The sequence below is a fragment of the Diceros bicornis genome, chromosome 3 (genome assembly GCF_020826845.1).
Source record: "Diceros bicornis minor isolate mBicDic1 chromosome 3, mDicBic1.mat.cur, whole genome shotgun sequence".
Classification (NCBI taxonomy): Eukaryota; Metazoa; Chordata; class Mammalia; order Perissodactyla; family Rhinocerotidae; genus Diceros; species Diceros bicornis.
Window position 1 is genome coordinate 56,663,783 of NC_080742.1, and position 16,582 is coordinate 56,680,364.

Here is a 16,582-nt window from a genome sequence, read left to right on the forward strand (position 1 = left end):
CAGAAGGCATAATATTTGGCATTGTAAATGCTTACTACCTCTATCAATTCTACCTCTAGAAATTTACCTTACAGAAATGCGTGCATTAACAAACCAAAAGTCCTAACCTCAGCTGCAGGACCCAAAAATGTCTCCATCCATATTTAAACCAGGTGACAGGAACTGACGGCCAGGGCCAAGATGGATTTGGATCACACTGCCAGACCCCAGAATGCCTTGCAGGCTAGCGATACAGGCTCACTGTGGACATTTCTTTAACCTCATACTATGACCTGATTTTTGCAATGACTTTTCTGGGCCCCATTTAATTTGTTATGTCTGGGTTTTACTAGATTTTTTTTATATACATGAAACTGTATTAAAACAAGTGAAGTCTGCTTTTAGAAAATTACAGTGAGCTGACTTTATGTAATCCTCATTATCACTACTTTATATACTCCTAATTCCCATCCCTTCCTTTGTAATCTAGGGTATATTTTCTTCCTGATAAGATAATTTTTATTTAGGATATCTTAATATTAAAATAGAAAAAGTAAGTCATTAGATATATTAATAAACTTAATAATTTAAACAGATCTGTATCTAGAACAATTCAAAACAAAACTGTCATTTCTCTGGGAACACAGACTCCAAAATATATTAACTAAGAATGTGAAAAGCTGCAAAGTTTAAGATGATCAACCAACTATCTTCAAATGCCCATAACATGAACATTTTCTCTAACAAGATTCCTTCTCTTCTAAAAACAAAACTTGAAACCAATACCCTAAATACTCTGAAACATTTCAGTCTGTACTATATTAATTACTAGTGATTTGACACACTTTACAAATTTCCCTTTTTAATGAATATATTGTGTCATACATCATTCTGTATTATAGGTAAAATTACCTTTAAAATAAGCCACACAATAAGATAACATCCTGTTATCTGTAGAAGTTAGCATCCTCAGACTGAGTAATTTTCAGGTATCAAGGAAACTGTTTAACTTTCTATTATATATTAATGGCTACTTAAATTTAACTTAGAAGTTTATTGAGTATTTACTAAGTGCTAGTCACTGCACTCTTAAGTACTCAGACTGAGAGCTGCCAACCGCTAGAGTTCCAAAATACAAAGTACATTTACTTTTACTACAGACTACAGTCAAAACCATGACTATCATTTAAAAACAGGGTGTTTTAAAAGCCAATTATTCTAGATAAACTCAAAAGCCATAAGAAGCAGGCAAACGAGTGAAGCAAGTTGAGTATAAGAAACATTTTTCTTGAAATCTAGCTGTCTTGATCTTTCATTTCCAAACTTTTTTTGTGTGTGTGTGTGTGTGTGAGGAAGATCAGCCCTGAGCTAACATCTGCCAATCCTCCTCTTTTTTCCTGAGGAAGACTGGCCCTGGGCTAACATCCGTGCCCATCTTCCTCCACTTTATATGGCACGCCTCCACAGCATGGCTTGACAAGCGGTGCGTTGGTGCGCACCCAGGATCCGAACCCTGGGCAGCCGCAGAGGAGCGCGCGCACTTAACCACTACGCCACCGGGCCGGCCCCCCAAACTTTTGATAGAGACATAAGTATAAGAAATTTTATTCTTTACCATAAGAAAAACTGTAGTACACAGGAGGTAGCTGGCACTTGGCTTCACTGCTAATAGTGGTTCAAAACGTATACTACTCTCTTCTCATCACAAAGACAAAATATTTTAGGCTTTGCAAGCCATAAACTCTCTGTCTCAAATGCTTAACTCTGCTGTTGTACCATGAAAGCAGCAAAAGACAATATGTAAACAAATGGACATGACTGTGTTTCAATATAACTTTATTTACAAAAGTAGGCTGCAGGCCACACACACCAATCTCTGCTTCAGACCTCTTCTTGATCAAATATTAAGAGTCAGTGACCTAACATGCATAACTCAAGCTGTTTTTCCTAGAAAAATGTTTTCCTTTCAGATCACAAAACTAAGGAAAAAAGTACAAACCTTAAATGCTGGAAAGCTGAATTATATATAATTCTGAGTTAATCTAACCTGTATATATTCTTTTCTTTCCAACTGAAATATTTAACATTTCTTATCTAATCACACAACTGCTTTCCCCACCCACTGCAGATTCAGCAGACTTCTGAAACACTTTTTCTTTTATCTACTGTCAGTACTCTTTATTAAGGTTAAAAAAGAAAAAAAAAGGACATTCCCCTCCAAGATAACTTTTTGAAAAAAACCCATGAGAAAAAACTGTTATAGACTCAAAAACACTATTTTATCAACTACTACATTTAGATAGATTTGAAAAACATATGTATATAAGAAAATGCTTGTGTAAAATCATTTAGTGGACACATGGATTCATTAGATGAACCAAGGGCCAGAGACTGGGAAATCACTGTCACATGCCACAATTCCTGGCACTCGGCACTTCAAAATTAATAGGAAAGTTCTATCTTTCAAAGCTGGTCATTAGAGCATATTGCACATTAGAGCATATTCCACAGTGAAAATTGCCAACTACAACAAGAATTAAATGGGAGTCATACGAACAGGATATAATGAAATACAGAATCTAATAAAGTGCAATGTACTTTGATATAAAAACTATGGATACTCTTACTCCTATTTCTAAGTGCTAGGCTAAATTCAATGTTTTTGATTGATTTGCTTGATAGCAGAGAATAGCAATGAATAAGGTTAGAATGCTAACACAGAATGAGATCCTTTCTTCTACTCTCTACCCACTGACTTTCTGCAAATAATACGGGACAACAACCAACTTATTTTTAAATCTAAGAGCTTCCTATAAAAGTAGGACATTTATAAATTAATTGAGATTGATATTTAAAAAAAAGCAATCAGTCAGCAATCCACAGTAACATATACAATTCTACTTAAAAATCTGAAACACCTCTTACGGAAAAATTATACCGATAGGTTTTCCTCCCTTAAATTGTCAACGTGACTATAAAGTAAATCTCCACAGAGCTAACCTAATTTTTCATTTTCACACAAAATCAGTAATGTAGAAAAATCCAACTTCCAAATTACTTGTAATCCAGAAGTTTAAGATGGTTGTATGAAATCCTCACTTACTTTCTTATAAAACAAAAGTATAAAAAAGGTGTTTAAGTTCTCAGGCTGCAAAAGCCAAAATATGCCCAAAAGTATATCTGCAAAGAAAAGCTATACAACGTAAATACTACTATAATACTCATAATTAAAAAATAGTTTAATAATAAATTTTATATTCATTATATGAACTCTGAATATTGATATTAAAAGAACAGGAACCAATATTAATTGGAAAAAGGTATGAAACGTTGAAATTTTAAAAAATAATTCCAAATACTTTTAAAGGTTTCAGAGGCTGATGGCAGTGGTTTTTATTAGGGGGAAGGGAGGTGTCTAATTTCACTTTGAAATCTAGTTTTCATTTCCACAGGTGTGTCATTTGTAGTACTCTTCCACCAAGTAGCTATAGAAACACAAAGGAAGCAAAGCAAGCTTTTCCAACACTAACCAAGCAAGACCTGGATGATCAGGGAAAGAACAAAGGATTAAATAACTACTGAACATGAAAATGAGACTGATCAGCACTTAACTGGCCTGTGTATGTTAAATAAAGGAAGGATAAAAAGATGGGGAGAAGGTTGTGAACAAAGACTGCACAGAAATTATACAGCAGGGATGAAACAGTGATAGAGAGGAAGGGCAGTGGGCTACAGGTCATTATCTGCATGAAGCACTTTCAAATTGTGTATTTACTAACTTAGGTGGTGATTCATCTTCTAATGCTACACACCTCAATGCAGAAGACTGAAAACTTTTGTTGGAAAGGATCTAAGGCATTCTGAATGTCAAGTATTGCCCAAAAATTAAAAGCATCAAAGTGGAGCCAAATTACTTGGGTTGAAAGCCCAATTCTGCAACTTATTAGTTGACCTTTTCTAAGTTTTTTACTTTCTGTGCTGTAGTATGCTCATCTGTAAAATGGGGGATAAAGATAGAGCTCTTCTTAATGGATTAAGGGTTAAAGGAGTTTCATCAAGAGCTTGGAACAGTGCCTGACACACAGCACTACTACATAAATATCTGCAATTATTTTTATTAATGCGTTCACTAGTCAGGCTTTTTGTGGCACTGGCACAACTCCTGAATCTTCACATCTATATCAGGTCTAGGGGTCCCAATTACAAGGTGTGAGCACTCAAACACAGTTCTCTTTTCACCCTGGGTGAATAGTTTTTTAGACAAATTTATTCAAAACTTTTAGGGAGTATTTTGTTGGTACAAATCATGAAACAAACTAGTTCAACAAACACTAATCTTGAGAAGGCTGATGCCTGTGCAGAAAACAAGCTTTTCTTCATTTCACTGAGGAGACAGATTTCTCCTTTCGGAGGACAAAATATGGGTGCCAGAAATAGTTTGCTTTCAAGTTATCAAAACAATCCTAACAGTTAGGAATGTCTGGAAGACAACCTGGTCTTTACATTGATTGTCAACCACTACACACACAGAAGTTTTTGGAGTTGTGACAAACATCAATTAAAAAACAAACACCTTGCCTTTTGAAGAATTTATCAAGTTTAATAAATTTCAGTATAGCTTCCCCTACTCTAATCAAATTCAGAGCTTAGGTCTCTTCCCCTGTGTTCCTCTTTCCAACCACACCAAAAGGCCTAGAGGGCTCCATCAAGTTAATTATGCTCAGTACCCTAAGTAAATTCAGGTCACAAGTAGAAGCTTCTGTACTACATTATTATTAATAAGCTATCTCACTTTTAAAAAATTAAACAAGAACATAAAGGAGATGTCATCTGTGATAGAATATGAGTGTAGTATGTTCTTTTACTTTGGATACTACTTTTCTTTTTTTCTCCCAGCTCTGCACATTGACTTAAGAAAGCTGGAAAAATACAGGCTAAAGTAAAATTGAACCTAACTTTCTCACTGGGATTTCATTTTACACCAAGTCAATGAGTTTTTTCAATCACAATAGCAGAAGAAAATATTTCCCAGATATTCAAACATACTCATGAGTTCACTAAGGGCATAGCCACTTAATGATTAGGACTACTGAAATTTCTCAGTTTAAAAAAAAAACAAAACAAAAAAAAGAAGGTAAACCGAGGAATACTTACAATTTTCTGCCTACCATGGAAGGTGCTACACGTCACCACTTGTCAGAGGTATGGGAGTGGAGCAGAAAAAGAAAGGAACGCATCTCTCATTAAATGATTATATTTTCTCCAAATCTACAATAATCCCTTCTTCCCACACAGAAAAATCTACATACTGCAAATTTCTGGCAAGGCAACCAGGAGTAATCTTCATAGACTTAAAAAGTTACTTGAAATCTACTGTCATTTCTAGTATTGAGTTATTTAAATACCACTTGTTCTATTCAAACTCCACAAAACTGAAAACGGTAAGACTGAGATACAACGAAGGACTTTGACATCTTCATTCATACATTTTATGACAGCAGGACCAATTCTTTTCCTGGTGCTTGGAATGTGGGCAAGGAGAAAAACATATCTTTTCTAAATAAACGTATAAAATCTTTGGGAAAACCAAGGTATCTTTTGGCTTTTAAGACTTCATTCAAGTTTCTAGGAATTTACCATCCACCTTCAACACATTCAATGTTTGGATCTTATGAAATATTTCATTACTTCCATTAACTAGGAGAAAGAAATTCCATGGAGGAGTGTGGACTTAAGTACCACGACACCTGTATTCCTACTCATCTCCTTACAGGCCCTGTGAATAACTAAAGGCAACAGATTTTACGGTAAGGCTTCTTAGGAACAAAAAGAGAAGAGTTACAGCACTTAAAACTCTTCCTACAAATGTGTGTAGAGAAAACAGCACTATGTGGAAAACTGTGGACTATAGAGCACCCTCAACAGAAATGCCATAGTCCTGCAGAGTTTACTGACAGATAACAACCTCTTGAAGATTTCAGGGTCCAATTTCAAGGAGCTTCAATAAGCACTCAACCAACAAAAGATCAAAGTGAAAAAGTAAGCTTAACATTAGTTGGCAGCCAGACGGAAAGAATAGCAAAACTCCACATCATCAAGACTGGAAAACAACTGACTGGTTTGACTTTTCAATTTACTTCAGATTAGGAAAAAAGTCCTTCTGAAAAAACATCAGGAAAAAAGTCCTTACCAAAGGTTAACTAAAATAATTGACTCATGGTCGAGCCCAGTGGCTTAGCAGTTAAGTGCACGAGCTCTGCTACTGGCGGCCCCGGGGTTTGGATCCAGGGTGCGCACCGCCACACCACTTCTCTGGCCATGCTGAGGCCACGTCCCACATACAGTGACTAGGATGTACAGCTATGACATACAACTATCTACTGGGGCTTTGGGGAATAAAAAAGGAGGATTGGCATAGATGTTAGCTCAGGGCTGATCTTCCTCACAAAAAAAAATAAAATAATTAACTCGCAAGTGCATACTACTCAAACTCAGGCAAAAATTCACAACTGAGAGGAGAGAAAAAAAACCCACCCGACAACTAGTTGCCTCAATAGAAGAAAATAATTTTGGTCAGACCACATTGCTTGATAGGGTTTTCTTTCTGAATGCCTGAACGCTCAGTGAGCCACACATACAGATTCATGTATAAACAACACGTGACCAATCCTGTACCCTACGTTTTTATAAAGCTAATTGATACAGAATATAGATATTTCACACAAACACACCCTTTTAATTTTGCATTTTGGATTATTTTTCTATTTTCACTTGAAGGGGTCATGAGGTAGCGAACAATTCTAGAGATCTGTGGGTCGTGCAGAGTATATTCCTCTTCCTTTGAGTAGCTATAAAGAGATCTTACATTGCTAAACCAGAAAAAAAAAGACGTTAAGTCAAAATAACTGCTCCACATCAAACTAAAGGGTATTCTTCTACTCCACGGTTTCTCAATTCATAGGGAGAGGGTGATAGTCGAGTTCTAATAAGTTAACGATTTCACAGTCTAAAGTAAACACGTACACAATTTGCGGTTTCAAAGGGCAGCTTCTGCTTTCTTTTTAAAATCATCAGTAAATCATAATGGGACCTCTACATAGCTAGACATCTCTTAGATACTTCAGATGTACTAGGAAAAAAAAAATCCACGAAGGGCTTGCCCGCCTTCAGCCCACCATCTCGCGAACCCGCCGGGAAACAGCTTTATTTTGGCAAGGGCGGGCGCCGCCCGGGGCCAGGGCGCCGCCCGGGAGACCCGCGGCCGCAGAGGCGCCCGGGGACCGGGGCCGGAAACACCCCCGCGAGCGGCGCGCCCCGCTGCCCCGGGCCCGCGCCCCGCCGCCCCTGGCCCGCGCCCCTGCCCGGCGCCGGCCGCCCGCGCCCCTCCCCCGCCCGCGGCGGAAGCGTCTCGGGTTTGAAAGATGCCGCCACCCCCCGCCCGCCGAGCCACAAAGGGCCGAGCCCCCTCCCGCCGCAGCCCTCCTCCGCAGGTCGCCGCGGGCTCCCCCGCCCGTCCCCTCCCGCCTGGCCCTGGCGACGCTTGCTCACCCGCGTCCCTCGGTCCCGAGGGTTGGGATCCCGTGCGGCCGGCGGCCCCAAAGACACTGGGCCACTCGGGCGCGGCGGCGGGGGCGTGGCCCTCCCGCCGCGGCCAGGGCCGGGGTCTCGCCTCCGCCTCCCGCCGAGGAAGGCTGGCGCCGCCGCCTCCTCTTCCTTCCGGTTTTCCCTTGCGCCCTCCTTCGGGCGGTCCGTCCTGCGCGGAGAGCAGCGTCCTCTGCGGGCGCCGCCGCACGCTCCTCAGGGCTCGACTACCGCCAGACTCCTCCCCCGGGAGCCGCGCCGCCCGCCCTCGCCGCCTCGTCAGCCCCGGGGCCGCGAGACGCCCGGCTCGCCGCTCCCGCCCCGCCCCTGCGGCGCGCTCTCGCCCCTTTCGCGGGCCCCGTCCGCGGCCCGGGAACGCGCGGGCAGGGGACCGTGGGCCAGGCCTCGCCGGGTTTCCTTTCCTGCCGCTCGTGCGCGCCTAGCGACACAAGCGGCAGTTTTGCAGTTTCCCGGGTTCTTGAGGCGCCCCCGCCCTTTTCCTTTGCTGGATCCCACCGGAAAACCAAAACAATTGGGTCCGCGCAGGCGCGAAAAAGGAAGCGGAAAGAGCAGGAAGGGCGGGGGCGGCGTGAGGTGATGGGGAAGCGCTTTTGAAGGGGGTTCCCGGGGAAGGTCAGCGGAGAGCCCGCGGAGGGCGCGTGCGCGGCGGAGGGTTCGCCACCCTCCTCCGTCCCCCCGACGCGTGGATCTGGGGCGCCTGCGGGGTCGGCTGGCGGAGACTTCAGGCTTACTCTGGCGAAGGGAGAGGCCTGAACAATTCAGTCCTAAGAAATTCAGAGAGCAAAGCAGCAAATTTTATGCCGTAGGCTGTTTTTTACCCCCTTGAAATGGAGAAATTTGCAGGCTGGGTCGAGGAGTCGGAATGAGGAGGACTAAACCAGACCAGGGGAAGAAGGAGAGACGTTGGGCGGCTGGCTGAGTGGGCTTTGTCTCCTCAGCCGGTTCTCTCCAGAACATGCCCTCCACTTTCCGGAGTATGTTCGGGTTCCCGATCTCATCAGGAAAGGCTTCATGCCCTAGGTCTCTCAAGGCCAAGGAAGAACTGAACAGCAGCACCTGAAAGGGCCCGCAGTTCTGGGGGGAACCGTCGGGGTGCGGAGGGGAGCCTCTGCATGTGAAGCCTTCAGACAGTTTTGTGCTGCAATGCGGTGGCTCCCCGCCCCCCGCCAGCAAGTTCCAAAGGAGAGCCTTCAGCTTCACAAGGCGAAGCCTTTAGCAGCTCATGGCCGTGGCCCACACTGGTTTGGTTAACTTGGTACAGCTTGCTAGAAGCAGAAAGTTGTGGATTTGCTCTCTCATTTGATATAAGTTATTCATGGATCAAAAATTGACAGAAATGCCCACACAGACTTCACCTACTTTGGTAACTTCCACGCCTGGCACAAGCCCAATTTAGAGAATGTACATGACTAATTATAAACTAAAAGCATATACGTTACTGAAGAGCCTCTTCCTGTAGGCTAGGCTAGATCAACTGAATCCACACCAGTATGTGTGTATCTGGAACTACTGATAAAGGATTTTACAGTAGAATTTGGAAACTATATTCATGCAACAAATCCTTATTGAGTACCCAGCATGCTATCACTCTGCTTAGTCTGATTAAATGTTTTTAGTGTTTTGATATTAAACAACAAAGAAGCCATGCAAAAGATTCAGTCATTTAACAAATAGCTTGAGCACCTACTCTGTGCCAGACTGGATCCTGAAGATGAAAAGTCTGAACAAGAAAGCAAAAACAACAAACAATACCTATGGTAAGAGTTTGTGTTTCAGCCTGTAGACAACAGAGACACATTTAAGATTTTTAAGGAGGAGAATATCGTGATACAATTTTGGAAAAGTAATTCGGAAGCATAGTGGATATCAAACTGGAAGTGGGGATACTATTTAGGAGGCTGTTCACATAGCCCAGACAGGAGATGGAGAGAGAGTCCAAACTAATTTAGTGGCAATGAGGATATTGAAGCAGAGATGGATTTGAAACTAGGTAGGTATAATAAACAAGACTTGGTTACTAAGAGGATGAGGAAAAATAAGAAGTGAAGGATAACTGAGTTTTCTAGTTAGAGTGATTAGATAATAATATCAGTAACTATAGAAAGAGGAGCTAATTGTGAAGATGAAAGAGAAAACTAAAAAGGTGTCATTTTAATAGCTGTACAGTTAGGAATGTGTTTGGCTGCAAGTGAAAAACGATTCCATTGCAATGACTTAAATAAGGGTCTATTTGGTCAACTAACAAGTCTGCAGGTAGGCAATTACCCTTGGTTCAACAGCTTAAGAACAGCAGAGCCACAGTTTCTGAGATTCTCTTGACATTTCCCTCATGGTTGCAAGACGGCTGCAGCAGTTTTAGCCTTCACACCTTTGTTCAAGACGGGAAGATAAAGGAGTGGCTTCAGCCACCTATGTGTTTCTTTTGTTCAGGAAAGTAAAAGCTTTCTCAGGGTATACCTCATACCCCCCACTCAGCAGACTTCCACTTACATCTCGTTTTTTAGAACTGTAATTTGGCCAACTGTAGCTGCAAAGACTTAGTTTTTCCAAGCTCTAGCACTAGGCTATAAGGGAGAAACGCATTGGGAATGGATGTTGGGTCAAACAAATAGCAGTCTGCTAGTTAGTAAACACTTAAAGCATCACTTTTTAACATTTAAAACACTGAGGGCTGGCAGGCTGGATTGATGTTTCTAGAGTTTATATAACTTAGTTATATAAGATGTTACCACTGGGGGAAGCTGGGTGATGAGTACCCAAGGAACTCTCTGTACTATTTCTGCAACTTCTTCTGAGTCTATAATTATTTCAAGATAAAAAGGTTTTTAAAGTGGATGTCATTCATTCAACAAAGATTTATTTTAATACCCTGGGATACAAAGAGAAAAGACTCATAGAGGAATGGAAGTGTTGTAGGGAAAGACCAAAGCAAATCAACAGTGGGATAAATTCTGTGAAAGCAGTTATGCACAAGCTGTTATGAGAATACATAAGAAGAACAAGTAGGCCAAGAAAGGCTTCTCAGAAAAATTGGAGCAGGGTGGGTAGAAAAAGAAGGAAACCAGCAAAGGAACATAGCAAGGGTCAAGGCATAGAGGTTTAAATGACCTCTGGTAGGTTTGACTACTATATGTTTTCATTGCACACAGTACTTTTATCTCATAGCCCTTATGATGATTATTATTAAATGTTTTTATAATGTAAGCTCCTTGAGGCAGAAACCACTTTTACATCTTGTTGACTCTCCATCGCCTTACACAGTTCGTGCTAGGCGATCACAAATATTTGTTGAGTGAACAAGGTCATTGGCCATGACTGGAACATGGAGTGCATGTGGGGGAATGGCAAGATATCAGGAGAGGAAGGCAAGAGAGAGATATAGATCGTGAAGGAGCTTATATGTTAAGTTTGGACTCTATCCTAAAGGTAATGGGGAACTATCAGTGGAAGATGATCAGTTTTGTGTTCTAGAAAGATAATATGAAGAGTAGTATTGGAAGAAGCAAAATGTAGCAATGTCCCAACAGGTCAAAATGCAACCTGAGTAGTTTGTGTGTTAGCAGAGGAAAGCAAGCTAGGCTATTAGTAATTGTAGGTCCCACTCTGGGGATTAGATGTCTACGAACTTCTGAGTGTCCTATGACTTTGTTTTGCACCAATAATAATAACAAAATAATAATAGCTAACACTTGGTGTGTACTTATTATATGCCAGGCACTTTATATATATTAACTCATTTAATCCATACAACAACTATATGAGTTTGCTACTATTGTCTCCACTTTACAGTTGAAGTGACTGAGGCACAGAGAGGATAAGTAACTCACTCTAGATCACACTACTAATAAATTAGCAGAGCCAGGATTAAAATCTAGGCTGTCTTGCTCCAGAATCTATGATCTTAACCACTCTGTTTTGCTGCTTTCTTTCCTTTTAGCCAATTGCTTCCTGTGTCACTTCAAATCTTAGGACCTACCATGTTAACTCAGCAACATGGTTTAAGTAGTATGAGCAGGAAGGAAAAGGAGGTGATTTTTCTTCTCCCCTCTCTTGGGTTATCAGATAGAAAAAATGTTTCCCAGAATCCTCAGCAAAGTTCCTCTTATGTCTTCTTGGCCAACAGAATGAGTTTGTTGTAATTGGTTTCCAGTCATTGGTTGGGAAAGAGGGGAAAGAGACTCACCTTCTCTGAGCACATTGCTTTTCTTTTTTTTTTTTTTGGAGGAAGATTAGCCCTGAGCTAATATCTGTTGCCAATCCTCCTCTTTTTGCGGAGGAAGATTGGTCCTGGGCTAACATCCATGCCCATCTTCCTCTTGCTTTTCTTTATCCAGACAAAAATCTTGGATCTCTCAACAAGGAAGAAGTGGGTGAGACCACTGGTAAGACTACCAACAATGGCTGCCACAAAGACAATCAACCCTTGAGACCGCCTTAGTAAATGAGAATGTACTTCAGGAAGAGCACTGGGGTGAGTTCTAACCTCAATCTGCCATGTGGTAGCTGTATAATTCAAGCAAGTTTTTAACCTCTCTGATCCTGATTTTGGTGTTGTATGTTCTATGGGTTTGGAAAAATGTATAATGACATGTATCCACCATTATAGTATCACACAGAAGAGTTTCACTACCCTAAAAATCCTCTATTTATCCCACCCTCCCCACTAACCCTTGGCAACCACTAATATTTTTACTCATTCCATACTTTTGCCTTTTCCAAAATATCATATACTTGGAATCACAGAGTATGTAGCTTTCTCAGATTGGCTTCTTTCACTTAGTAACATGCATTTAAGTTTCCCCTATGTCTTCTCATGACTTGCTAGCTTCTTTCTTTTTAGTGCTGAATAATATTGCATTGTCTGGATATACCACAGTTTTTTTTATCCATTCACCTACTGAAGGACATGTTGGTTGCTTCCAAGTTTTAGAAATTATGAATAAAGAGGCTATACACAACTGTGTGCAAGTTTTTGTGTGGACATAAGTCTTCACTTCATATGGGTAAATACCAAGGAATGCGATTGCTGGATCATATGGTAGGAGTATGTTTAGTTTTGTAAGAAACCACCAAACTGTCCTCCAAAGCAGCTGTACCATTTTGTATTCCCACCAGCAATGAATGAAAGTTCCTGGTACTCTATATTCTCCCCTTTGGTGTTGTCAGTGTTCAGGATTTGGGCTATTCTAATAGGTGTATATCTCATCGTTGTTTTAATTTGCCATTCCCTAATCACATAATGATGTGGAGCATCTTTTCATGTTTATTTGCCATCTGTATAGCTTCTTTGGTGAGGTGTCTGTTTAAGGTCTGTGGCCTCTTTTTTAATTGGTTTGTTCTCTTAATATTTTAAGAGTTCTTCGTATATTTTGGATAACAGTCCTCTATCAGATACATCTTTTGCAAATATTTTCTCCCAGTCTGTGGCTTGTCTTTTCATTCACTTGACAGTATCTTTCACCGAGTTTTTAATTTCAATGAAGTCTAGCTTATCAATTCTTTCTTATTTGGATTGTGCCATTGTTTTCATATCTAAAAAGTCATCACTATACCCAAGGTCATCTAGGTTTTCTCTTGTGTTATCTTCTAGGAGATTTATACTTTTGCATTTTACATTTAGGTCTATGATCCATTTTGAGTTAATTTTTTAGTTAATCCATTTTGAGAAGGGTATATGGTCTGTGTCTAGATTCATTTTTTTGCATGTGGATGTTCAATTGTTCCAGGACCATTTGTTGAAAATACTATCTTTGCTCCATTGTATTGCCTTTGCTACTTGTTAAAGATCAGTTGACTATATTGATATGGGTTTATTTGTGAGCTCTCTGTTCTGTTCCTTTGATCTATTTGTCTATTTTTTTGCCAATACCATACTGTCTTGATTACTGTAGCTTTATAGTAAATCTTAAAGTCGAGTAGCATCAGTCTTCCAACTTTGTTTTTCTCCTTCAATATCAAGTTGGCTATTCTAGGTCTATGCCTCTCCATATAAAATAATAAGTTTGTAGATAATCCATGAAATAACTTGCTGGGATTTTGATTGGTATTGCACTGGATCTATAGATCAAGTTTGAAAGAACTGACATCTTGACAATATTGAGTCTTCCTATCCAGGAACATAGAACAGCTCTCCAATAATTTAGTTCTTTGATAGCTTTCATCAGAGTTTTGTAGTTTTTCTCATAGATCTTGTATATATTTTGTCAGATTTATACCTAAGTATTTCATCTTTAAGGGGTGCTCATGTAAATGGTAGTGTGTTTTTAATTTCAAATTGAACTTTTTCATTGCTGGTAAATGTGAAAGTGATTGACTCTTGTATAATAACCCTGTATCCTGAAACCTTGCTATAATCACTTATTTGTTCCAGGAGTTTTCTTGTCCATTCTTTTGGATTTTCTACATGGAAGATCATGTCATCTGCAAACAAAGACAGTTTTATTTTTTCCTTCCCAACTAGTATACCTTTAATTTCCTTTTCTTATTTTATTGCATTAGCTAGGATTACCAGTATGATGTTGAAAAGCAGTCATGAGAGGGAACATCCTTGCCTTGCAGCAGATATTAGTGGGAAAGCTTCAAGTTTCTCACCAGTAAGTATAATGTTCCATGTGAGCTTGAGAAGAATATGTATTCTGCTGTAGTTGAATGGAGTTGTCTATAGATGTCCATTTTATCCAGGTGACTGATGGTGTTGTTGGGTTCATCTATGTCCATAATGATTTTCTGCCTGCTGGATTTGTCCATTTCTGATAGAGGGGTGTTGAAGTCTCCAATTATAATAGTGGATTCATCTATTTCTCCTTGAAGTTCTATCAGTTTTTGCCTCATATAGTTTGACACTTTGTTGTTAGGCACATACACATTAAGGATTGTTATGTCTCCTTGGAGAATGACCTTTTTATCATTATGTAATGCTTCTCTTTATCCTGATCACTTTCCTTGCTCTGAAGTCTGCTCTGTCTGAAATAAATATGGCTACACCCACTTTCTTTTGATTAGTGTTAGCATGGTACATATTTCTCCATCCATTTACTTTTAATATCTATGTGTCTCTATGTTAAAGTCAATTTCTTATAGACAACTGTTGAGTCTTATTTTTTGATCCACTCTGATGATCTGTATCTTTTAATTGGTGCATTGAGACCATTGACATTCAAAGTGATTACTGAGGGCCGGCCCCGTGGCTTAGCGGTTAAGTGCGTGTGCTCAGCTACTGGCGGCCTGGGTTCGGATCCCGGGTGCGCACCAACGCACCGCTTGCCCGGCCATGCTGAAGCCGTGTCCCACATACAGCAACTAGAAGGACGTGCAACTATGACATACAACTATCTACTGGGGCTTTGAGGGGAAAAAAAAGGAGGAGGATTGGCAATAGATGTTAGCTCAGAGCCGGTCTTCCTCAGCAAAAAGAGGAGGATTAGCATGGATGTTAGCTCAGGGCTGATCTTCCTCACAAAAAAAAAAAAGTGATTACTGATATAGTTGAACAAATATCTACCATATACATTACTGTTTTCTATTTCTTGCCCTTGTTTTTTGTTCCTATTTTCACCTTCCACTCTTTTCTGCCTTTTGTGGTTTCCACTGACCATTTTATACGCTTCTATTTTCTCTTTTTTCTTAGCAAATCAGTTGTACTTCTGTTTTTAGCTGTTTTGATCATTGCCCTAGAGGTTGCTATATACATTTACAACTAATCCAAGTCCACTTTCAAATAACACTATCCTGCTTCACCAGTAGTGCAAGTACCTTACAATAAGAAAATATTTCTAATTCCTACTTCCTGTTCCTTGTATCATTGCTATCATTCATTTCACTTATACATAAGCACACACGCACACATATATATACGTAAGTATAAATAATTGAAAACATTGTTGCTATTATTATTTTGAATAAACTGTTATCTATTAGATCAATTAAGAATAAGGAAAATAGAGGAGTGATGTCAGCATCGTGGCAGAGTGAGTTGTTCACTTTGTCTCGTCCCTCTAAGTTACAACTAAATGGACATTTATTAATAAACACAGAATTCCATACACAGAACAACAGGACGACGGAGACATCCATGCAGCCATACATCTGAAGGTGGGTAGACTGGATCCCTGGGAAGCAGTGGAACTAGGTGAGCACACTCCTCCCCCTCCCTGGCGGCAGCGAACCAAGTCGCAGATCCTCACACAGCGGCCGGTGCAACTGTAAGTGGAGGTGGGGGCAGCCCGGTCAGCATGCGAACACTTTTGGAGTGGTAACCCGGCCCACGGGAGCACCCACTGAGCTGCAGTGGCCCGCCTGTGGGAATGCTCCCAACTGAGTGGTGGCAGCTCAGCCCCCTCATGTAGGCACCCCTCCCACCTAGCACTGCATCTAAGCCAAACCACCTGCAAGTGTAGCACCTAACCATGTGAAAGAAAGCACCCCTCCTGCCTAGCACAGCAGCTCAACTGGTCCCCTGCTGAATGGCTGCAGCCAACCCACACAAATGCAGAGTGGCCCTACCAGCACAACTACCAGCAGATGGGGCAGGATCAGAAAACACAGTTTCTGCACCCCCCTAGCAATGGCAGATAGAATCTGCAACCTGATACTACCACAAATGTGCTGGCAAAGGATCAATTCATCAAACACCATGAAAAACTACAGTAGCACTTCAAAAGAGAAGGAAAATGACAAATCTCCAGAAACCAATCCTGAACTCACAGAAGTTTATAATCTAAATGACAGAGAATTCAAAATAGTTGTCATAAAGAAACTCAACTTATTACAAGAAAATTCAGAAAGACAGTTCAATGAGCTCAGGAATAAAATTAATGAGCAGAAGGAATATTTCCCAAAGAGATTGAAGCTTAAAAAAAAAAAAACAGAAATTCTGGATATTATTAATGAGATATAAAATAACCTAGCAACCATTAAAATAGAGCTGACCTTATGGAGGATAGAATTAGCGATTTAGAGGGTAGATATATAGAAATGCTTCAGGTGGAAGAAGTGAGAGAAC

General features: G+C 40.6%; 1 protein-coding gene across 3 annotated transcripts in view; it reads right to left on the reverse strand.

The window, feature by feature from the left end:
* Nucleotides 1-16,582, reverse strand: part of KBTBD2 (kelch repeat and BTB domain containing 2) — a 49,086-nt gene that overhangs the window by 13,937 nt on the left and 18,567 nt on the right. Inside the window, exons 1-2 of one of the 3 annotated variants that reach the window (XM_058527909.1) lie at nt 7,528-8,064; nt 5,134-5,171 (exon numbers count right to left, since the gene is read on the reverse strand). The exons of 1 other annotated variant lie outside the window; for it this stretch is intronic. The gene's annotated coding sequence lies outside the window, so the exon portion shown is untranslated. Of the gene's footprint in view, nt 1-5,133; nt 5,172-7,527; nt 8,065-16,582 lie in introns of those variants that run through there. One more of the 3 variants, XM_058527900.1, reaches the window with a different exon arrangement.